Raw genomic sequence first — 25,861 nt, 5'->3', positions numbered from 1 at the left:
TAAATGACTTAATGAACTATTTAGGAAGAGGCTTTTTATTGACTCATCAAAGAGGAGTCTCGAAGGTGTTGCTCCACAATGGAAATAAATATGGGTAAATTCCAGTAGTTCACTCTGTGCATTTGAAAGAAATATATGACAATTTGAAGTTGCGGACACATTAAGTAAGAAGAATATGGTTGGTTGGGTTGATCTCTGCTGACTTTAAAGTGATACGCGTGTTACTTGGACAGCAATCTGGCAACACAAAAATGCCTTTCTTTTTTTGTGTGAGCGGGACATTCGGGCAAGGAGTAAACACTGGGATGTCAAGGTCTGGCAAGGAGGGCAGTTTCTTGCCTGGATCAAAGAACATAGTTCGTAAACCACTGGTAGACCCCAAAACTGTCCTCCTTCCATCAAATTTGATTTAATGAAATAGTTTGTGAAAGCTTTACCTCAGGAAGGCTTGCTTCATCTACCTTTGTACTGAATCTCCCTGCCCTTGTGGGTAGCACACAGTTGGTAGGATCGCCTTCCTGACCACACCGGGTAGAAAATGACGCAAGGAATTATTATGGATCGTTTTCATAACGTGGCCGAGTTAGTTGGTCGCAGGCGAGGTAGAATGTTTTTTCTACAGGAAATTCCATGTTTTCGACCACAGATTCACGCAATTTACGGGTATATTATATTATATTGAGCAATATGGCCTAAAACCCTACACCAACCAACAAAAAAAAAAATAATGCTTGATGGAAGAAATGGGGTTGCTGGAGCTTTGGTTTGGAGATTGAATGTTTTTTTTTTTTTTTTTTTGTTGTTGGCACATCGGCTTCTGTGGCCATATTGCACCTCCCAAGGTTTTTGCATTTTCTATTCTGATCCAAGCCCGAGGCGGGATTCGAACCCGCGACCTTTGGATTGCCAGGCAGGCACTTTACCCATCCGGCTAGCCCGGTCGGCGAGATTGAACGTGTTTCACCACATCGAGCCTCCAATAAGTGGTGGTATTGCACCGGTTGATGGGGTAATCTACAACTAGTATTGCGTGGTGTCATAGAGGAGCGACATTCCTCTGTGTGGTGTGGACACCACATCGCGACTCCTGCTTTTGTTGGTATACACCTTGTGTGGTCACCTCCAGCATACTAGGTGCAGCATTTTAAGATTTGCACACGGGGTTATATCCATGTTACCAAAATTTTTACCATCGTGAAGCTGCAGGCAGAGGATTTGGTTGTCACAGAACAACTGGACTTCACTGAAATTCGGTTCACTTAACTCACAAGTGTTACCTGAGTATCAGTTCCATCAGCGTTTTAGACTTTTGGTAGCAAGCCCTACCTTGTCATACCTGAGAGGATGTCTGTCACAAGCCTCAAGGACTTCTTCCAGATTACTTCTCATTTTATCTTCTGTCATCATTCTGCGAACTTTCGAATTTCTTCTTCGAAGTAACTTTATTGTTGTAAAAAGGATTGAAGAATTTCATCGCTTTCTCGTTATGTTTTATTTTATTATTATTTTTTAAAATATCCACTAAGAAATATGAGGCGATAAAATGAACCTATTCTGTTTCAGTCCCCTTAGGGTATTCATTGTCAGAGTGGATGAGCGCTGGCATTGTCGTGGTGAAAAACGGTGATTTTAAATTCCCATAATTTTAGATGAAACGAAGAAAAGATGGATGGTTCTAGCTACGTTCTGATTTTTTTTTTGACATTTTATTTTGTATAGATTATTTATTTATTTTATATTTTATTATTATGACATTTTTCTTCATTTACCTCTTATTTTGTTTTACCACTTTTTTTTTTTTGTTCATCTGCCTTCATAAGTCTGTATTTCTCCCGTTGTAAATCATGGTGTGACATTTCGAACATCTGTATTTTTCTATCAGCCGAATTAGTAATTCATGTTCTCTCTTTTTGGATTTGAGAATTACCTAGAGGAAGCGTAAATTTAAGTTCGAACTTCTTACTTACCGCTTGTCTACTCGCTTAAACATACATATAGCATTTGGTTTATGATTCGAATCGTTTCTTGCCCTTCGTTTGTTTCTGCGGACATTCGCTGCTCTGAAAGTCACTCAGTGCAAGGATCATGATTATGCATTTCATTGCTGATAGCAAATTGCTTATCTGAACACGAAGCACCTGGTAATATAGGATTTCATCCTTTCATTTGCAGTTAATCCCGAAGGTTCAAAATAAAAATTAAAATATTTGCAAACTAATATTTAAATACGAACAACCACGTTCACTCACAATTCGTTTTATTTTTTGCACTTTCCACGAACTGTGATGCTAGAAATAAGGCAATCATTCATTCATACTTTTCCCGTTGCCAGGAAAAAAAAAAAAGTTCTTGTCCAAACCCTTTGAACGTTACCAAACTTCAACCTTGATCTCTGTTGCAGGCAGTTCATTCCGACGATCGACAACATGCTCCCCGAAAGTAAACTTCATGAGATCTGTCCTATTACCCCCAGAATTTTGTATTTCTGGCATTAGTTCTTCGCTCTTTCGTCAATGAAAATATACCCCCCTCGTTTATTTACTGATACCATTCGGTGTTTAGTTGCGAAGCTTTGCAGTCCTAACTTCCTATGGACATCGATTTGGACCCATTACCAAATATTTACAAAAAAAAAAAAAAAAAATTTACGAAACTTACCAAACATTCACAATTTACTTAAATATTTACAACCTCGAACACCATGTATGTAGTAAATCGACAGTGATTTTCCCATACATATGACATGTGTGCTAGAAAAAGACTTTTTCGGTTTTGTGTTAGTCTGGTTAATATTAGAATGGACAAATGATAGATGGCCGAGTGCAGTATGGCAGATAAACGAAGTACCCTTACGGTTTCACTCCGAAACCTGGCAGTGGTATTGTACGGTATTTATTTATTCAGTTTTTGCAATTTCCTGGTTGTAGTAATATTGTAGAATATATACTAGGGAAAGTATTTTCTATGCCAGACACATTCAACAGAACGAGACAAATGGGTTCTTCTCCTCACCCCTTCCCGGTATTTATTTACTTAGTTTTTGCAATTTCCTGGTTGCAGTAATATTGCAATATTGTAGAATATATACTAGGAAAGCATTTTCTATGCCAGACACATTCGGCAGAACGAGACAAATGGGTTCTTCTCCCTACCCCCTCCCGCCGCTTCATTGAAATGATTGTAGGTACTGTATATGGTTAACGAATAAATACTTAAATTATTATTTGTAGCCTTGCGAATTTTCGTGTCCTACAAAAAGGCTTACGAAAGTTGATTTCAGACCTGATTAACAAGAAAATTAAGAAAATATCGTAGAAGCAACACTAATTTTACAAAATAGAACTTTTGTACTATGCTTGAGTGTATTTATAGGATGCGTACATAAAATTGAATAAGTATGTTTTTTTTTTTTTTTTTGGTTTTTTTTTAACTTTCAAAAATAAACTCATTGTGCGGTTGTTTAGCCCCATGTTGGACTTCATCCATTGTCAGGCATGCGTGTCGATTGTTGCAAGCACGTCCTCTCCAGTAAATGAAAGGCAACTCGTTTCTTCAGATTATTAACTAAATGACAAATAGTATAGTATAGTTTTTGTAGATGCATTGAATAAACTACATTTTGTGCAGATGTTTCTGTACTTGATCTGATTGAGGTGTATAAGGCCTTGAATGGGTTGAGCACGCTGAATTCTGATGGGATCCTTCCACTTGTTCAGATTACGAACCTAAGGGGACATAAATTCAAATTAAGAAAAGACAGATGTGCGGAAATTTGCCCTTAGCCAGCGGGTGGTTAATTGCTGGAACAAACTTCCAGCTGTCGTTGTGGAAGTTAATAGGTTGAATAAATTTAAGGAGGAACTGGACAGGCATTTGGAGGGAATGGTTTTTTTTTTTTTTTTTTGGCTGATGCTGCATAAGCTCATACACTTGCTTTCTTGCATCACATGCCACTACTACTACTTTAACCAGAGAATTTTTATTTCTGTAATATTATTTTACAGTGAAAACTTTCTGCTGTTATGTAGGCCGCCATGAAGTTAAAATTGCACATTTCCAAAAATTCCAATATAAATCGCAATTTTTCGTTAATTAAATGAATAACAAATCAGTTATTTTGCGTTAATTTTGTAAAACCTCTAGCTGTGTTGCTATAATGGAATATTAGACCGGGGTTCGAGCCCGTCACCACCAAATGCGGAGGATGCGGAAAGGTCAGGGAATGACCACCGCATATCCCGGAGCAATATGGCCTTAGTTGCTAATGCTCCTAAAAACCAAATAACAAAACAAACAAACATAATGGAATATTCCTAGAATATAACACATACAAATAATTTTTGTCGAAGAATACTGTGCACTACGATTGATTGTTAACTTTCAGTACTTGTTCCGACTGTTTATAAGAATAGGTAGTGTTGCGTGCCTCCCAACCATAACGTAATCGCAGTGCAACATATTTACAAATTTAAGAAAAAATGGTTGTGTATTTCGTAAAAGCTTCACATGGTTTACCGTATAAAAGAATTCAAGAACTTACCAAAAGCTGTTTTTATTATTTACTAGGGTTTCGCTGCGCTCGCGTCTTTTGATAAAATAAAATACAGAAGCTTTCGACTCTGTATGTCTCTTCCTCAGCTATGAATACATAAATACGTTACTATATCTATATAATATCGGTGTAGATACGCCATAGACAACTCAAAGAAAACTACAATCGTAGTGTAAAAGGCATCATTTCATCTGTATCTCATATTGTGCTCATCCTTCACAACGAGTTACCATGTATTGCAATACCTCGAATAAGTAACGTTTCACTAATAGAAAAGACTATTATCACTTATTCTCGGCGCCATAAAATCCAAAAACAAACACTTATTCTCGGTGGGCACCACCACCACCCAGGCGGCACCGTTTCAAAGCTAGTTGGCTTTTCATCGGTGGGTAGCCTTTCACACTACGATCGTATTTTTCTTTTTAAGAGTTGTCTATGGTGCATCTACACCGATAGTATATAGATATAGAATCTTAATTAAATTCTTAAAAGGGAAATCAACAATGGTACCGCGTGGTCATGTTAGATAAACATAGAGCATGACCACGCTTAATTAAACAGAAGTTTATTTTACCACAGTAAAACAAACTTTTACGCACTTTTGTATTTGTTACGTATTACCACGTAACCCGAATCTTTTTTTTTTTTTCTTTTCTCCCATTGGCTGAATAAATATTATGAGGAGGAAAATTATTTTAATGTATAGAAAGATATGGTGATGATAACCGTGGAAACAATGTGTTGGCTTTCCAGGTAGTATGGTGGCTTGCTTTAACCCCGCCCCACACACCAACAGCTCGTGCATTTGGTCCCTTTTTTTTTTTTTTTTTTTTTTTTTGATGTGAATCAAGTGAAATTATTCGAAACAATAGAAGTGTACAAGTTTTATTTATAATTAGATATACTGTATTTCAATCATCTTTACTTGTTCTTAATATTTTTTCGAATGTGCCCCCATTTTCTTTTCGCGCATCATCCGCTGTATGGAATTGGGACATTGTTTTTGGGTTACAGTTAATGAAAAAAAAAAAATAAATAAATGTGTGTGTGTGTAATTTTTCTCCCATAATGAAGTATAACATGATAGTTTAGGTCTGGACTGTAGGGAGGGTGCTCGAGAAGTTTCAGTCCTGTCGTGGTCAAATATTCGGTGCAGGCTTTGGCGCGGTGAACTGGAGCATTATCGTGATGGAGGTACCAGGTGTCCATTCTTGACTTTGGCCGCAGGTTCTTCATAGATCCAATGACTTTAGGCAGGCATTGTTCAGTATACCACTTAGCTGTGACTGTCTTCTGCGTGTCCAAAACGACACGTTCCACAATTCCACTCGATTTGAAAAATACAGCTATCATTTTCTTCTTTACAGATCGGGATTTTCTGACAATTACGGGTGTGTCGTCATCATCAAAGACCCAAACTTTGTTTTGAGCCTTGGTCGGCAGATCGTAATAGTACAGCCAAGTCTCGTCACCTGTCACGATGTTGTTCACATACCGAGATTGTCCCTTATCAAACTTTTTTAACATCTCCCGGCACCAAGTCACACGTCGTGTCATCTGCTCTTCAGTCAGTTGATGCGGCACCCAGAGAGAACAAAGTTTCTTCACGTGCAAATGATCTTGCAGAATCGAACGAATTGCTGGTGCATTTAGGCCCAAAGTATCCTCTATCTGTTGGTAGGTCACTCGCCTGTTTTCGTCAAGCATTTTCCTCACAGCAGTAACGTTTTCCTCCGTAACTGACGTTCGTGGCCTTCCCGGCCTCTCAGAATCCTCCAGAGTGAAATTTCCCCTTTGGAATTCTCTATACCACCTGAATATCGTTGTACGATGTGGACAATCATCATCTAGTGCAAGAGTCATTTCTTCTAAGCACTGGTCTATGGTTAAACCACGCACGAAATTATACCGCAAAACTGTCCTTATCTCATTTCGTGACCACGATGCCATCGCAAGCATTTTACACTCTCACTACTAATGAATAACTGAGCCCATCGACTTGGCGCGGCGGCTACTATGCACGTATGAACATGTCTCAACATGCAGCAACAAGCAGCTTTCTGTGATTCATTGTTGCGTCATATTGCAAAACTTTCCTAGTACCCTTTGTACAAGGAGGCAAGAGCTAAAGCCTGTTATGAGGCCGAAATGCCAAAAATAATCCTGGATGTCTCTTTCCAATAAGTTCACTAGAAGCACAGACAGCAGAGTTTTTTTTTTTTTTTTTTTTTTTTCCTTGAATAAAATCAGACAAATATCCGGTAAATATCTAACGACACCTGCCCCCATAATGAAATGTCAAGGACAAATGCACTAGGAGATACCTGCAAAACAATAAGCACTGTCTTCATATGACTCAATCTTACAAAAACATAAAACAGATCGAAAGGTATAAACCTTATTTACGTACAACTCGACAGATATCATACAATCAACTTTTCATCTCTAAGAATGTCCTTTACTTGAGTTACAGAAAGCCTTAGTCAAAACAAGACAGAGCGCAGCAGGCCGTAGTGGGATTCATTATCCAACGATAAAGTATCTTGCTGAGAATTCTTTGGGTATTCTTTTGCGTCTGTATAACAGATGCAAAACATTAAAGATACCTATCCTGATAGCTGGCGACACTCGATTGTACTAGCCTTTCCGAAACCTGTGAAAGATCACACAAATCCAAATCGCTATTGCCCTCAGTTGCTATTTTAGAATAATGAACAATCGTTTAACATGATTTCTTGAGACAGTTCTAGCCAGTATCATCATCATCATCATCAGCCATTTTCAATCCACTGCAGGATGAAGGCCTCTCCAGCAACTTTCCAGTTCCTTCTGTTTTCAGCACTGCCCATCCATTTACTACTTAAAAACTCATGAATTTCATCTATCCATCTCCGCCTTTGTCTTCCAGGTTTTCTTCTAGCTCCTCTTGGGTACCATTCTGTTATTTTCTTAGTCCATCTGTCATCATGTCTTCGAGCTATGTGTCCTGCCCAAGACCATTTTAGTTCTTTAGTTTTGATAAGAATGTCCTTTACTTGAGTTTGCTGCCTAATCCATGTGTTTCTCTTCTTATCTAACAGTCTGATTCCCAATATAATTCGTTCCATTCTTCGCTGTGTAGTTCTTAGCTTCTCTTCCATTCTTTTGGTGAGTGCCCAAGTTTCACTTCCATAAGTCATGGTGGGGAGTATACATTGATTCATTATTTTACGTTTCAGACAAACTGGGATATTGCTCTTCAGTATGTGACTATATTTCCTGAATGCTATCCATCCAAAATTTATTCTTCTCTTCACTTCCAGCCATTTATCATTATTACAGCTAATAACTTGTCCTAGATAAGTATATGACTCCACCTTTTCAATTACTGCTCCTTCAATCATTATTTCCCTTTCCGTGGCATACTTGTTCATCATTACTTTTGTTTTAGCCATATTCATCTTTAGTCCAAAATCCTTACTAACTGTGCATAACTGATTAAGATTTTCCTCTAATTCTTTGGGATCGTGGCTTATGACCACAATGTCATCTGCAAATCGTAAATGGTTTAGGTACTCTCCGTTCACATTGACTCCTTTCTGCGACCAGTCTAATCTTCTGAAAGCTTCCTCAAGGGCAGCAGTAAACAGCTTCGGAGATATTGTCTCCTTGTCGAACTCCTTTCTCGATTTTAAATTTGCTACTGTCTTTGTCTAGTCTAATAAAGGATGTAGCACTCTCATATATTTTCTTCAAAATCATAATATATGGAGTATCTATGCCTTGTCTTTCCAGTGCCCGAAACATTGCCTTATGCTGTATGGAGTCAAATGCCTTTTCATAATCCACAAATGCCAGGCATAATGGTGTTTTATATTCATTTGCTTTCTCCATTAGCTGTGATATTACGTGAAGGTGATCCATAGTTGAGAATCCTGTCCTAAAGCCAGCTTGCTCTTTCGGTTGATTCTCATCAAGTATTCTTTCTAATCTGTTAGTAATGACCCTTGTGAACAACTTGTAGATATGGGATAACAAGCTAATTGGTCTATAATTTCCAATTTCTGATTTATCTCCTTTCTTATGCAGCAAAACTATGATTGCATTATTCCACTGCTTAGGCATCACACCTTTTCTAACGCACTTTGTGAAGAGCCTTGCCAGTTTTTGTGTTATGTCTCTTCCTCCCAATTTTAACAACTCTACAGTAACTTCATCTTCCCCCGGGGATTTCCGATTCTTCATTTTCTTCAATGCATGTTCTACCTCATCAGGAAGAATATCGAGTATGTCGTATGTGTTGCTACTTTGCAATCCATCTTCCCCACTGCTGGTATCATTCCCTCGCTGCTTGTATAATTCCCTATAGTAGTCTTCTGCTATTTGAATTATGCCTTCTCTGCTGTTTATAATTACACCATCGCTATTCTTCAGTTTCAGTATCATTTGTCTTTCTGTATTACTGCTCATGGCTGCTGATTTAAATCCTTTGTTTTCCCTTAATGCTTGTTCTACTTTTCTTGTGTTAAATCTTCTTATGTCCTCTCTGAGTCTCTTTCTAATGGCTTTGCATAACTCAGTATACTCAATTTTCTCCCTGTCAGTGTTTTTCTTGCTCTTCATTTGTCGTCTTTGGTTCATCATGACAAGTGTTTCTTGACTAATTTTTTCTTCTTTGGATTTCTGTTTCCCTATAGGTTTCTTGGGCTTTATCACTTTCAGAAAGTTGTAATATTCCTCGTCGATATCTTGGTCCTGAGCAGTCTGCAGAAGCTCAAACTTGTTCTTAAGTTCCAGTACATACTGCTTTTTCTCCTCCTCTGTTATTTCAAAGACCTTTGTATTATTTACTCGAGTCAGTTTTTTCCTTTCCTTTCCTTTCCTACATCTATATCAAGTGTACATCTTACCATTCTGTGATCACTTCCAACATTTACCTTATTCAGGACGATAACATCATTCACAATATATCTTCTGTTAGTGAGGATGAAGTCGATTTCATTAGTTGTTAATCCATTTGGACTCTTCCATGTCCACTTTCTGTTCACCCTTTTCTTGAAAAAAGTGTTCATTGCTGACATTCCTTGAGATTCTGCAAATTCCACAAGTCTTTCACCTCTTTTATTTCTTTCACCAATTCCAAAATTTCCTATAGTTCCTCTTTCTGCGCTGTTTTGCCCTTTTCCAACCTTAGCATTGAAGTCCCCCATAATAATAGTGTAGTGGGTTTTCTGCTCATCTAGAAGACTCTCAATTTCACTGTACATTTCTTCAACCTCTTCATCATCATGGCTCGATGTTGGTGCATAAATCATTATAATCTTTAGCTTGTACCTCTTAGAAATCTTGAGTCACAAAAAGATTAACTTTGAACGTCCATCACAATGGCGAAAGTAAACATCTCATAAATGAGCACTTGGTTATGTGCTGCGACATTGAGAAGGCTTTGATACAACCTTGCGTGACTTACATAGGATATGAATGCGAGGTTATTTATTAAAATTCATGCACAATTTCTTAAGCAAAAGAACCTTCCAAGTCCGGTTTAACCATTTTCTTTCCGGAAAATGTGTTTAAGACGGAGTTCCCCCAAGGGAACTCCTTCAGTGCAACTCTGTTCGCAATCAAAATTAACCTCATCACACAAGATATTCCTGAAACAGTTGAAACACATACGCAGATGACCTCACTATTTCATGCCACTCACCTAATATGCTCACCATAGAGAGACGGTTGCAAGGTGCTTTAAATAAAATAGACATGGACCACCTATAACGGATATCGGAGCTCAGTACAGAAGACAGCGGCAACACGCTGCTGTAGAAAACGCAGGATGCATCCCAGTCTGAATTAGGAATAGATAACCAAGCAATCCCATTTAAACATTGTATCCCACTTCTCGAATTAATGGTGGATGATAAACTGAATTTCCCCCAGCAATAAAAATGCCTGCGTAACGTATGTTTAAAGAAATTGAATATTCTTAGGGCAATATCATTTCATGAAATGGGGCGCAGACTCTCTCAGAGAGGTATTAGAACCTGTAGTAATTAATACCGTGCGTGGTTGAAAAGTTGAAAGAAGATATTTGTTGACGTTAGACTTTAACTTCTGTAGATTTTAATTTTCAGAAAATACGTATGAAGGAAGGTTGTTCTAGAAAATGGAAGTTGAATGAATAAATGAGGAAGAAGAAAAGTTGGACAGTAAAAGGATGTAGCACATGTTCCAGAAAGAGGGTGCAGAAAATTTCCCTACCATTAACTTGATTGATTGTCTTGACTAGGCGGCGGACTGTTTGAGCAGAAGGTCTCTCGTTGTTCAGTGACTTAGCCATTGCTGTTCTCCTCTCCTGGGGAGGAAGCTTGTGCTTGTTAGTAGTCCACTAGAATAGCCAGAATTCTGCAGTAAACAGTGGTGGGATCAGCTGATGCTCATATTTCGGAATTTCATAGGAGCGGAGAGTAAAAAATTGTATTAATGTATTTCACCGTGGTCCTCCGGTCATTGACATACCGTAGGTGTTGGCGAGTAATCCATCTGAGATGGCTGGCGCGAGTGAGGAGCATTTTGTGATGAAAGTGGAGTTTAAGGACGAAGATGACAGATCTTTATATTTAAACACATGGGATTGGGGAATTTACGAATGTTGGAGGAGGAGGATCTGTCTGAGGGAGAACAGACTACGTTTCAATTTTTGTGGGTTTATCCTGAGGCTGAATTAAGATGAACTGTCATCTCTTGGCGCTTCATATCAATCGTGTGACCTATGTAGGATCATCGTTTGTAGTAACCGGTGTAAGGATCTTGATGTAGTCATATTAGATTAGATCAGACCTGTCTCCGACAAGTGGGGAGATAAGGGCAGCGAAAAGGAGCCCAGAAAAAAACTCCCTCTTTGAGGAACGCCAGCTGAAATCCATCGGGTATAAACATTTCTCCCTACTGAACACTTGACCTCCCGGTCCTGCAGGAGTGAACAAAGGAAGTGGAGAATGTCCCCTCGGATTTGGTAGTGGTTCTCAAGCAGCTATAGTGGTGGAAAAATCTGAACAGAATCTGATGCAGCTTCTCTGTCAGTATAGGTTACTACAAGTTCGGCTTTACTGGTAGATCTATGTATTCATTACTCACTACCACATAATCGATTAATAGTAGATCCATGTGGTAGCGAGTAATGTATCCCAAAAGACATACTTGGGAGAATCTGTTTGGTGAGGATGAGGAGAAGAGCTTTTTCTCCAGAACTTAAAACTTCCCAATCTTTAAGAGACTGGAGGAGTTTAAGGTTCAGCCTGACGTGCTTTACCATTGCGGGAGCATTAACTTTCGGGAAGGATCTTACGTTGTAGAAATTATATAATTCAACTTCTGTTTTGAGGTAAACACAACACCTCCACGGTTTGTGGTTTATGGATATTAAGATAAAAATACACTTGTCTAAGTAATCGATAATTTAATGGTGGCAGCTGGGCGAAGGATAGACTTCATAAGCACATCAGTGGCTTGGTTGGTCATTTTCGATGCAGTGTAAACAGTAAATACAGTGTAGTGTATTCCGACTTTCTAAAAAACGTTCAATGTAATTTAATATACAAGTGAATTATTGCTTATATAAAGAGACAAGATTCACAGAATCTTGTCTCTTTGCTACCCGCCACCTTTTTTTTTTTATAATATTTTGTGAAATGCAAAGGATCGGTGAGTGCCTTTTACTGTATAATATTAAGTGAACACCTATGAGCCATGCGTATGTGTTCATTTAAACCTTTTATTTAAATGAACACATTGAAATGAAGATCTAAATGTACAAGTAAATAAAAGATACATGCTTCCTCAAAATGGATGTGTCCGCGCACACATAAGCGAAGTATACGGTCTGAATCCGCTGTTCGTCTAGTTTTGTGTTCCGAAGAACCGACATTTTTATCAGATGTAGTGATGCCCAAATTTTTAAGGTCCATAAATTATCGTTTATATGATGATTTATGGACATTAAAATGCATTGTAAATACACAATATACAATGCATTTTTATCAGCGTCATATATTCTCTACCATATAGAGGGTCCATGACAGCTATAACTCTGCATCTTCCTCTCTTCTTATACCTAGTTTTCTTCATCCCACGATACTCATCAGCTTCTATCAAATTATTCAACCTTCATAAATTCGATCCTCTCTTCTCGGTCTTTGACTTGGCGCATTATGACCTAAGTTGTCGATGCGCCACAAAAAAAAAAAAATAATAATAATAATAATAAATAAAATAACTAACCGGCAGCCTGCCTCTCCGTCTCTTGGTCATCACCTTCCCTTCAGTTATATCCCTTAAACTCTTTCTCCCCTCACCTCAGTACTTGTCGTGTCTCATTGGAATGGACAATTTGCTAAATAACTATCTGGGGATTGTGTAGAGCCCGAGACCAGAAGAGGTTACAAATTTAAATGCGCAAAATTTATTTACATTGCAAAAAAGAAGAAAAAATAAAAGAAAAATAAATGGAAAAAACTTCAATAAAAATAAAGCAATATACAGTAAAACTTATGTATAAATACCATGTAATATAATCGTTTTAATAATTGGGTAACCAAATTGTAAGTTGAATAATCACAATTGGCTGTTACATGAAACGAGTAGATCTAATTCACTAAGACAATTTGTTCTGGAACAGTATTTATTATTATTATGTCTAAGGTGGCACCTAGACTTCCGTCTATCTCCACCTGATAAAGTTGACTTTGTGCAGAACCTCTGCAAAATAGACCTGTATGGAAGGTCTCTTCGCCATCAGGGAGAAGCTGTCACCTGCACAGCCGCTCCCCGTTGGCGAATAGACCCTAATGGCCGCCCATATGCACTTGGTGCTGGGCCTGGTCTTCTATTTTAAGTGCCTCATGCACAAAAATCCCGCACCCACCGGAAGTAGTGCTATACCGGTGGGTGCCAGCAATCCTGCTCCCAGGCTGCTCACACCTGAGAGCCAGCAAAAAAAAAAAAAAAATAAATAAATAAATAAATAAAATACATATACACACACACATAATATAAACAAACTAAAAGAAAAAAAAAAAAAAAAAAAACACAGATAATCAAAATGTATATAACCAAATCTTAATTAGTAATCATTAAATTATTCCAATGTCTTCTCCGTTGAAAAACAGTTACACAGAACTCTTGCAGTGCTTGAAATTTATCCTGATTAGCAATAAGATCACTTTCACAGCCTCTAACTAAATTACCAATCTTCACTTTTAGCCTTTCTCTAAGTTGAACATACAAACTACAATCATATAATAAATGACTCCAAGTCTCAGGTTGACCGCAAGTGCATAAAGGAGAGCTGACTAGACCAAAGTAATGTAGTTTAAAATTTAATGAGCCATGGCCAGTTAAAATAAATGATGTTACCATAGAAGGAAAAAACCATTTGTTGTTACTATCATAATTTAAAACTTTCCTTTTCAACCTCCAATCTGACCGTGTTAATCGAATTATTGCTGCACTAAATTTTTTAATTTTTTCGTGTAAGTAATTTAAATGTGGGAAAAACGATAATCTATCATTAATTCTTATACCTAGATATTTCACCTCAGATACTAGGGGAATCTGCCTCCCCTTAATTAAAGCTTTTGGCGGTCGAGCATAATTTAGTTTCCCCTTAAGAAGCATCATAACAGTTTTAGTTGTAGATATCAATAGTTTGTGCAGATCAGCCCACGACACTAGACTTTCTAATACCTGGGCCACTCCTATTTCAAGCACAGCCCTGGATTTACCAGTAACACAAAACCAAATCATCTGCATAAGCAATCTTATGCAGATTTTCAATTGATTGTTCTAGCCATAAATTAAGTACTACGTTCCAAAAAAGTGGGCCCAATACAGACCCCTGAGGACACCCTCTCGAAAGATTCCTATTAAACTGTAGATGCTTAGCTTTCAGTATAATTTTCCTACAATACAAATAACTCTGTATCGTCCTATACAATGTCTGGACATTGCATACCCCTTAATGCAGACAGAATACTCTCATGCCACACCATGTCAAAAGCTCCAGTAAAATCTATAAAGATGGCTAACACATACTTATCCTCTGCCTGGTTGGTGAAATTCATGAGATCATTAATGGCATCCTCCGTAGAATGCCCTCTCTTGAAACCATACTGATAAGGCAGGGTCAAACCATTTTTATCCATGACTTGGTTCAACCTTAAAAATAACAATCTTTCAAAAACTTTGCCAAGATTGGCCAATAACGAAATTGGTCTATACCCTCTTGGATCATTTGGTTTTTTACCCGGCTTAACTAACAGCTTGATCAAACCAACTTTCCAGATCCCAGGAAAGGTACCTTAAAGTAAGCATTTATTATACAAGTTTAACAAGATGTTAGGATAAAGCTCAATCACCTTAAGAACAGCGATATTCTCTACTAAATCGATTCCTGGGGCTTTGGAAATGTTAATTTTCTTAGAAACGGCTCTCAATTCCTCTAAAGTAAATAAGCTAATATCAACAGACAATTATCAAGGTATGTTACATTAAAGTCCTTGATGCCTTCTTGCTCTGTTGTCCCCCCCCCCTTCTTCCTCATGAGGAAACAACTCCGATGTTATTGCCTGCACTGTTGTAATCCAATCAGTTGTTTCAACTCCATTGACGATTACGGTATTCATTATCTCTCCAGGTCTTACTTTATTCATACTTAGTTTATAAATTAATCCCCAAGGATCTGTATTGCCCACACTAGTAACTAGATTTCTCCAAGCCTTTAATTTACTCTCATAAATAGCCCTATAATAAATTTTCTTTTTATTCCTATAACATGCATGATAAAATTGAGCTTCATTCAGCCCCCACCGCCTATACCTCTGATATGCCTTCCTACATAAAAATACTTCTTTCCTTAACCTGGATAATTCCGCATTCCACCAATTAACAACTCGCCTCTTAACTCGTTGTCTTCTTGAGGCACAACTGAGGGCTCTAAGCAATGAAGACTGAACGAAAGCAGCATACTCACAAGCATTTAAAAAATTCAAATTAACCATATTGTCTCCTGAAAAATCTAAAGCCACTGACCGTGCAAAACTAGACCAGTTAATCTTCTTATAAGTAAATCTAATTAATTCAAAATTATCAAAATCTAAAGAAGTATTTAAATCAGCCAAATTAATATGAAAAACCAAAGATCTACGATCACTATTCGTATAGTCCGTTTTCACAAGCCAATGACAGATTCGTCTGGATAACCCCTGAGTAACTAAAGTCAAATCAATATTCGACCTGCCATGAACATTATTAAAAGTATAAGGCTGACCTGATATATTGACTACACACAAATTATTCATTAAAATAAAGTCCTCCATTAAGCGACCTCTCTGATCAGTCATGCCGCTAAACCATAAGTTAGACTTTGCATTGGAATCCAATGCAATAATTAAATTACTACAACCGATTTCACTGAAAACAGTTTCCATATAATGGATAGAATTAACAATTTCGTGACTTGGAGGACAATAAAGAGATATTAAATTAAAAGTCAACCTAAGAGTACTAATGTTCACACATGTTGAGTTCTGACTACACAGCCCAGAGAGGACAGTTACCTGCAATAACTTATTAAAGACCAAAATTGCTGTTTTAGGTTTCACATCAACTACACTTATAACTCTGGCATCAGCAGGAAAACCAACAATTTTATGTCCATGTGCAAAGGAACCAACATACGGCTCCTGCATACACAAAATGTCAACACTTTCTTGCACGGCCACCATTCTGATTTCATCAGTAACCGCACGACATCTTTGGGCATTGAGTTGAACCAACTTAAGCACACTACCTTCATGTTTATATTGAAAACTACCATTCACATTAAAAGTACTACAGTTATCCATCATAGGTACGCGTACTGGCGAACTCTAGGGCCTTTTTATACTCAGGACAACTGCTACTCCTTAATGAGTGATCATAAGCTCTACCTCTGCGCTTGCAGTTCACACAACATGGATCTTTATTTTTATTTGGGCAATCAACAAAAAGATGGCCACCCTGAGCACAATGACCACCCGACACAGTCTTGTGTGTGCAGTGTTGTATAGAGTGGCCATACTCCAAACACTTAAAACATTTAGTCACAACTGTAAAACGCCTGAATTTGTGTGACGTATATCCAAAATACAACCTGTCATTACACATCAAATTTTGCAACATATGAGGAGCTACCCCAATCACCCAATTATTAAACCTTGCCTTGGAACTGTTATTAAATCTAAAAACAATGCCCTCTCTGACCTCTTGCTCCTCATATCCATAATCTTGAAGGTTTTTCTTATATAAATCCCTAATAATATCCTCCTGAGTTAATTCCTTAGGTACATCATACACTAAGATGGTAGGGTTCTGTAACTTTACTTTATCCAGATTAATTAATACCCTTTTGAAAAAATACCTCTGCCTTACTGAGTTTATCCAAATCTTTATCATTATCTGTTTCAACTAAGACTCCTTTATTTCGTATAGCTCTTAGATTTCTAATTTTTATTTCTTGAAACTTTTCCTTTAATGTGTTAACAATAACCTCTTTGACTTCCTGACTTGACTTATACTGTTCTGAGGACTCCTCAGCCCTGAAAATAACCTTATTATTTAATCTTGCCACTTTGCTCAGCTTCCTGTTATTATCCACCATACAGATATCATTTAATATTACCTGTTCACCTAATTGGTTCTGGAACAGTATGTTCGTGTCAGACGGCACCTGGGATTTCTCCCATCTCCGCTTCTGGAACAGTAGTAAGGCAGCTCGTAGACGCCGACCGGGCTAGCCGGGTAGGTAAAGTGCCTGCATGGCAACCCGAAGGTCGCGGGTTCGAATCCCGCCTAGGGCTTGGATCAGAGTAAATGCAAAAACCTTTGGGAGGTGCAATATGGCCACAGAAGCCGATGCGCTAACAAAAAAAAGAAAAAAAAAAAAAAAAAAAAGCAGCTCGTAGACTTATTTAAATTTATTGGAACTACTATCACCGACATTTCTATCTTCCCCCACTCTCCCTAAGTTATAGTTGCCGGGTCGAGACGCTTGGACACCTGCGTCTCTAAAAGGCCTATGAAGACCGTCGAAAAGACCTATGAGGATGTTTGGTTTCTCACACACAAACAAGAAAAAAGAAATCTTCTTCAAGAGGAGTGTTTCCTCTTGAAGAAGAGGAAGCAACAGAACTCGGTTGGTGTAGGAATTTCTCGATATTGACTTGTCCTTGAATTTGTTTTATTTGGTAGCCATTTTGGATATCTAGGTTTGCTCCAATTTTTGTCAAAATAATATTTTTCTTCAACGTAAAAAAAAAAAAAAAAAAAATAGTGGGATAAAACTGATTACAAACACCGGTGTGTTTGTAATCTGACAATCCTATTCCAAATGGATAGTAGTATAGAATTTTATTTCATGTAGTAAATTCGTTAATCCTTTAATATTTTATAAATTTTGATTAGAAATGCTGCGAAATGTTGATTTGCGTAAGGAAAGACAAAAGATTCATGAGGGAAGCTGTGCGAGTCGATATGTTTCTTGTTTAGTTTTAGTTTGTTTTGAAGAAATTTTATATTGATAATCAATTTTTTAAAACAAAATGAGTTTATGAAAATTTTTATGAATATGTATGCATATTACGCGAATATTTATTATTATTAACTCCATTTATTGCATATGCTTCACCCCTTAATAGCCTTCAGCTATGGGGTGGGCTATGTACATTATAACATAGAAAATAAACATACAAATCGTACATAAAATACGCATACATAAACATTATATTGTTTAAAGTAATAGAATGAATAACATAACAGCCAATACGAGCAAATAAAGCATACACACACAATAAATGCAGTGACAGAAGTAAAAGGTAGAGACATATAAATACATACGTATTGTAATATGTACAACGTACATATACATGCAAACAAATAATAATTTAAAACAAATTAATTCTCCTTAGAGGAGAAAAGTAGGGTTGAACGGAGATTTCATCCTGAAGGAGATAATCAGGAAAATATTACAGATCTACGTGATGGTAAATACGCTGTATCTTGTATCTTCTGAGATATGTACGTTTTCTCATCATAGAACTTGTGTGGGTCAATCTTCTGGGTCTTATACGTTTGGAGGGCGTTAGCCGGAAAAAATCTAAGCATGGTTAAATTCTGTAATGAGATTCTTAGGGGAATCCACGCCATTGCAAAGGATTCGGGACAGCCTAGGGCCCGCAAAATGATTGTGGACATTTCGGGCTTCAAGACGATCGGTGAGGAGCTGACAGAGGTTGCGTAGATTTCCTGATTCCAAGGGTTGTATGCAAATCAATGTTTGCATACATTATTGATCTAGAAGGTGAAAGGGTGGCCACTAACACTGTTCAGCCACCTTAAAATTCGATACTAGGACTAGGTAATCTTGAGTGCTCAGTGAAAATTGGGTAAAATTATCATCATCATCCAGCAGTTCATCCACTTTTGAAGCTCTTTGTAACGTCTGGAATATCAGCATCGATATCCGTTTAGGTGTTTATTTTTTTTCTTGAATGCGAGCTTTAACTGGAACGTTACAGGAAGTTATTCGTTTTGTATTTTCTACTCTGATCACAAAGAAAAGGCAGTCTTTTTGCTTTGGGTAATTTAGTAAGGTTTAATACCAATTTTGACCATTAAAAAATCTGGCGGACCTGTTCTAACTATAGAATTATAATTACACTTACAATTCTTAGCATAGAATTGCATTTTTGCTCAGTTGTATGGAATTTATTTCGCACAGTAAATTCTATCTGCATGAAATAAAGAAATCATTCATACACTTCTCGATTGTCAAGCGATATTCTTACATGGTTGCAAAGCGAAAAGAAATTGCGCGTAGCGTTCTTTTAAGTTCACACGCACATCCGAAAGGCAACCGGATATCCTGTGCAGTCATACTGAAATTAACATACGAATTTTAGAGGAGATTTCATGAGTCATATGTGATTATTATTGTTTAACATATTCGTCGATTAACAACGATGACTTGTATAGTAAAGTTAGAATGATAGTTTCTTTTCCGTAATTATTTTCAAACGGTTCTTAGAAACGCGCCATAAACACGGGATTCTTTCAACGTATTTCTGTTATACTCACTCATTTGTTCTGACTTCGGGGAGCATACGCTACAGATGTTACGTGTTACGCCGCTGACATCACAGTGGCGTCAGCTGCTTACGATGGACTGAGTAGTTTGGGCAACCGTATTCCGCTTAACGTAACCTCGATCCCAGTTTTGGAAGGATGTAATGACGTAAATGGCGCTAGGATCACGTGATGCTGGCAACGCACCAGTCGATAGTAACGTCGCTAAACGCTGGACGGAGCTACTTGGCTTGGTAAGCACTGCAGTGGAGTAGCCCGTACGTTTATTCTCTCGACAGGCGCATGCGCCCTCAGTAGCGCTGGAATTAGTGCCGTTACTCTCTAAGCATCACTTGCCGGCGTCGTAGGATACCTACGGCAGGAACGCTGGCATCTTCAGTGTACAGCTGGCAGGGTTTCAAATTGTGATGAACTCTTTAAAAACCTTGACCTGTGGGTTTTCTTGTTTAATTCAGTAATGTCTTTGGGGAGGTAACAAGTGACAGTGAGGACCTGTTACCTTACAGAAGAGTACTTGTTTCCATACTGTGTCGTGTTAAGATAGTGCCTTACAGTTACTGGAGGTGGATAAACCAGTGGGAATATCAATTTATATATTATGGTTATGTGACCAAAAACCAGACATTTGGATACGACTGAACATGCTACAACTTCAGAATTGGAAATATCGACTTCCATTATTGTAATGTTCCAAGCGTATTTATTATACATTTCCTCGTCCTGTACAGTGAGTATTCGTTTTATTCAATAACTGTTTGGATTTCTAGGTGTTCTCAAACTTAACGCAAACCACGGTATTATAAACAAAATTGGCATTTGATGTTCTTGTCGAGTTCCATTTTTTCCCCCAATCGCTGTATGATTTTGTGAGTCTTATTTAAGTAGTGTAATTATAAGTTAAAGTAAGCTGTCTGGAAAGGAGATGGGGAAAGATTACAGAGTGGATGAAGAAACTCCATTGTATTGTGTGGACTTACCCTGAAGGTGTCCTTCACTGCTTCACCCTCGCATGTGTATGATGAGAACTTGTGTCGGTTGGGAATATTTTTAGCACGTCTGGGCCATAAGCTTCGATTTTTCCCCTCTTTCTCTCTCGCTCCAGTACTCCGAAGTAAAGTCAAGTAAAACCTACGTGATGATACCTAGTTCGATAATGATTGACTAGTATGCTTACCAGAGGATTATGTAGGTCACTGGGTTATGGACTTTTCGATCAGTCTTCCCCCTTACCCACCTTTGCTTGATACCTAATTATTCATCTTGGTATTACATATTATATATGCAAGTTTGTTCCATTACATATATCCATACATTCCTTTTTCATCGTATGTGAAAACTTCAGTTTTACGCAGCAGTATTTTGAAAAATTGTAGGGCAAAAGAAGTAGAATATAGAAAATTACTTGTATTTTAAAGTTCACAAATAGGGGATCACATCTGGTGAGTATGGGTTTGGCACATCCAGGGTCCTGAGCTGGATATCATCATTCTTCTTTCTTGGTGATTCCCTTTTACTTCTGATTCGCTATTGTAGCATTTATATAGTCATATACAAATGCTACATATAAAATGTAAATATAGTTATAGTAATACCTAGTAAAGAAATTTCGGTTTGTTTCAAATTTCAGTTGGGTCAGAAATAAATGAATTTTGCACTAACCTTGTATATAGTAACGTTTATTTAAATGCGATTTTTTTTCTACTATTTAAAATAGGAATCATAAGAAACATTTATTGTTGCGTATGATAAAGGTTGGAACTTCATTTATTGCCTATTAAAATATACATACTTATTAATAAATTTTGAATTAGTGAAAGCAAAAGTTGTTGAAATCACTGTATGTATTTAAAGATTCTATCGCTTCTTGGTAAATGTTAATAACTTTTGAATAACCTTTCACTAAACTGGTAATGAAATTATCCCTATAAAACTTTTTACCTTTTTTAAAACTAAATCATTAGTTTTTTTTAAATTTTTTTAAGAATTTGTGCTCTGTTATCGTGTATGAATGGATGAAAACTTATCGCGTTTTTGTAATCCACAGAAAAAAAAAAAAAAAAAAACACTTAATTTCAGAATATTTATTAAATAACAAAACAGAACAACATAAGTGAACGAGGAATAAGAGTGGATAATTTCAGAATATTTATTAAATAACAAAACAGAACAACATAAGTGAACGAGGAATAAGAGTGGAAATGGTGCAGTGATTATTGTAAAACTTGCAATCTTTCAATGAGCTAAGAATGGACAGGTAAAATATACACACTTTTAATATACGTTTCGGTTCTTCTGAGGCATCTGTAATATGTCATTCATTTTGGAGTTGCTGTTTCCTAAGTTGAAACATAACTGCCGCTTTACTGGCCATTCATGAATCCTATCCAAGTCATCTTTGGAGCGCTGCTCGTTAACTACTCTTCCAGTCTTCGCACCTGCAAATTTTAACGTCACTCATTCTATTTCTTCATCAATATCATTTATGAAAATCGGAAACAATAGTGGTGCCAGAACAGATCCGTTGGGGACTCCATTTCTAATGTTAGACCGATTAGAAGAGTAATAACTATAAATCATAGCTTTCTGTCCTGCAGCCACCCTGTGATCCATTTTATTCTTACTGGTGATCACGACATGTTCGAGCTTTTACAGTAATCTCTACCTCGTGAATGTTAATAACTGCCGAACAATTTCTTACTAAATCCAGGATAAAATTATCCATATAAAGGCATTCCTCTTCCTTTGTTTTTCAAAAAAAAAAAAAAAAAAAAAAGCCTCCCCCCCCCTACCATTTTGAGTCTCGACGATATTTCAGTACGTTCCTTTTCCCAGTCTCTTCTGGTTTTATTAAATTAATACTATGGTTACCTTTCGATTCCTACAGAGACAGATGGAAATGAAGCGTCGTATTTAGTGTCGGTAAATGTTTTCCACTGTACGAATACTTCAGGTCAGCAACCTACGACTGTACGAATACCAGGGGTCGGCAACCTACGACTCGCATGTGGACATGTGTGTGTAGGTAGGGTGGCTCCTAGAACGTCCGTTCAAATCCACCTCGTTTCTTTTAAGTTGAACAAACTGCAAAACAGGCCAGCGTGTAATAGTGTAATGTTCGTGTAGTTAATGCATGTTGTGTTTTATGCTGACTTCTTGGCTACCTAGAAGCAGCTATCACCAAATAAGGCTGCTTCTAGATACTCGTCCACACCACAGGGAGGTGGGCCAGTTCCAGTAGATGGGACGCATAAGGTCTCAGGTTATGCGACAAAAAAAAAAAAAAAAAAAAAATATATATATATATATATATATATATATATATACACATACATATTTTTTATATATATATATATATATATATATATATATATATATATATATATATATATATATATATATATATATATATATATCAGTAAAAAAAATAATAAATAAAAATAAAATAATAACCTACGACTCACATGTGATTTCATTTAGCCTGTAGTGCATTCCTTAAAAAAAAAAAAAAAAAACTTATTTCAACGATTTCCTCTTCTTGCAACTTCGCCATGAATTATATCTTTCACGCTAGTATTACGTTCAACTGCAGTTTTTGGCAACTTATTCCCTAACATTACTCGAAATAAGACAGTTTTCTGCTATACCAAAAAGCATACCTACCTCCTGATATAGTGAACTTAACTAAGTGCACCATCTTTCCTCATGCATATCATGTTGCAGTGGACATGCCACGATCCCACCCCACCATGGCCGTGCAATCACGACAATTGAAGACATTTGTGACTTCACTTTTTACTGTAAAAAAAAAAAAAAAACACACACACCATCAGTTTTTCACTCTGTTGAAGTTGAACGATGGAAACCTGTTCCAATTCTCTTGTTGCAAGAGTAAAAAGAAGGGAGCAGCGCAATTCCTCACGAAAGATTTTGTGAGAGTTTAGAGTTGCGCAGAAGGAATTTCATGTTTGATTTTATGATTTTCAAGAATATTCTCGTCTTGTCTCAGCACCTTTTCATCTTTTGAAATAGAAGCATCTGAAATTTATTAACTTGATTTCCTTAGCATGTAGACTAAAAAGCTAACCAAATCTTTCTTTTAAATTCAGAATTTTAAAATCCATAAAATTTTAAAGGTTCTTTTTTATGTAGAATTTCGAAAGGACGATTTTTCTTTTTTCAGCGGCGAAACTACCTTACTGCCACGTCCAACACTTGGGGCTGGGATCAATGTCTGAATTGGTATGCTTGTTAAAGATCAGATCGGGAGCGCCAGTTTCGCCACTGATTTTCAACCAAATTTTGACAAAATTTTCGTTTTTCCCCCATCCAGATTGCATTCTACAGATAATGAACTTATTTCTTCTGACGAGCTGATGCCATGTTCTTTATTTTAATAATTTTTGTATATAGGTGCCCACAGTAATAAAACTACACTTGAAAGAATTATATTATTAACCTCAAGGTTATCCAAAAAGATTCCTTGGTATTAATTTAAGTGCGATCTAAATAAAATGAATTTCTTTTTATTCTTCGGAACCATCAGATAAGGCTAAAGGAATTCGCAAGGTAGAGAGAATACAATAACAACATCGTATTTAGTAGTTATGCCGATGTGAACCACGGTCACTCAAGCCCCTGTACTTAACGTGCTCTTTCTGTTCATCACATGTTTTGGGCAGCCGTTAAAAAATGCTCGTGTTACCCGCACGACCACTGCTAGGCAGAGCAGTTTAAAATTAATTATTTTTACAATCACTAAATTATTAACCGTTTTTGCCAATAACGCAGTCTTGACTACTCGGCTGCCTTTAAAAGTTTTAAAATTGCTTCTGGAAAATAATTACAGTAATTTTGATTACTGATTTCTCAATCACAACTGCTGCTTTCACTATGTGAACAATAACCTGACAATGACTTGCACCACTCTTTCTGAACAGTTTTTAATTAGAATTCAGTATGATAATGACGTGTTGCTCACTGTCATTCGTGAAACTGATGACTTAATTCGCTTTCAAAATAAAGGGAAGCAAGGTTAAAGAACATGTACGTAGGTGCAAAGTCATCTTTTTTTTTAATTGATGGCTTGCACCAATCGGATTCCCATCCGCTCTTGTATACTTGATTATTAAAAATAAGATAGTATTTTCTTAACGAGCGTTCCTTTTCGTAAACTTTTCCCATTTCGAGCGCTGTGAATAAATTACATGATTGTCCGTTATGGGAACGGTTGCAATCTAAATGTATTATGTAATAATTTCGAATAAAACTTGGCTTCTAGTTTTAACTTATATGCTGTAATTATAATGGCTTTCTACATTTTTAGATTACAATTTACGACGTCATGCCGTAATAAAAATGAAGCTGGGCTGCAGTGAAGCGATTTACTGCATGTAAAACATTTCTTAGAGTTTAATTACTTAAAAAAAAAAAAAAAAAAAACTTTGGTAGGCACTTCTGTAATGACGTTACATCTACTGAAACACTGTCTTCAAAATAAAACGATGATGTATATCTATAAAGGGTAGATATTAAGCATCGAGGCAAGAATTAGGATGACCAATAGAAGAGAAATCTCTTGGAGACTTTGCCCACTGGGTTTCTCCAGAGGCACTAAACGTTTAATGGCCGCCCTGCACGCTCAAACTGAGTTCAAATTTGCGATTAACACTTTAGAACCAGTCAGTGCGTACATTCTCAGAAGCAATTAAAAGACCTTGTCGATCAGTCAAGAACTTAAAACAGTATAATAAATAAATTTTCGATATATTGATTTATTGTAATTATCGGCATATTGGTTGCAGTATATCGCTAGTATTTATGTATGGTTTTTGATTATCATATGATCAATATTTGGATTGTGTTTTTATAATCCGGTGCTGTTTCTTGTATTCTCTATATATCTTGTAAACTCCTCTGACCCGTTAGTCGTCCCGTAGTATAAATAGAAAATGTAGTCACACAATCCTGCAGAATACTTCCACGGCATAGAAACCAATCTGACATGGATAGTAAACTCTTCAAAGACTGGATTAACCTTTCTTTCATGAGAAAGATGAAGAGCGTGTTTCCCCTACCTAATTAAGCACTTGGGCCCCCAACCATGATGAACAACGTTGCGATCTGAAAACACCAACTAATAAATGTGACAAA

General features: G+C 37.0%; 1 protein-coding gene across 2 annotated transcripts in view; it reads left to right on the top strand.

Moving 5' to 3' along the window:
• Ndae1 (Na[+]-driven anion exchanger 1) overlaps positions 1-25,861 on the top strand; it is a 490,785-nt gene that overhangs the window by 70,795 nt on the left and 394,129 nt on the right. Inside the window, exon 1 of one of the 2 annotated variants that reach the window (XM_090387777.1) lies at positions 20,060-20,438. The exons of the other annotated variant lie outside the window; for it this stretch is intronic. The gene's annotated coding sequence lies outside the window, so the exon portion shown is untranslated. Of the gene's footprint in view, positions 1-20,059; positions 20,439-25,861 lie in introns of those variants that run through there. 2 annotated transcript variants of the gene reach the window in all.

This window comes from Mastigoproctus giganteus, chromosome 13, assembly GCF_048544385.1.
Source record: "Mastigoproctus giganteus isolate SK-2022 chromosome 13, ASM4854438v1, whole genome shotgun sequence".
Lineage (NCBI taxonomy): Eukaryota > Metazoa > Arthropoda > Arachnida > Uropygi > Thelyphonidae > Mastigoproctus > Mastigoproctus giganteus.
The sequence above is the reverse complement of the archived record's forward strand: the minus strand, read 5'-3'. Positions and strand labels throughout refer to the sequence as shown.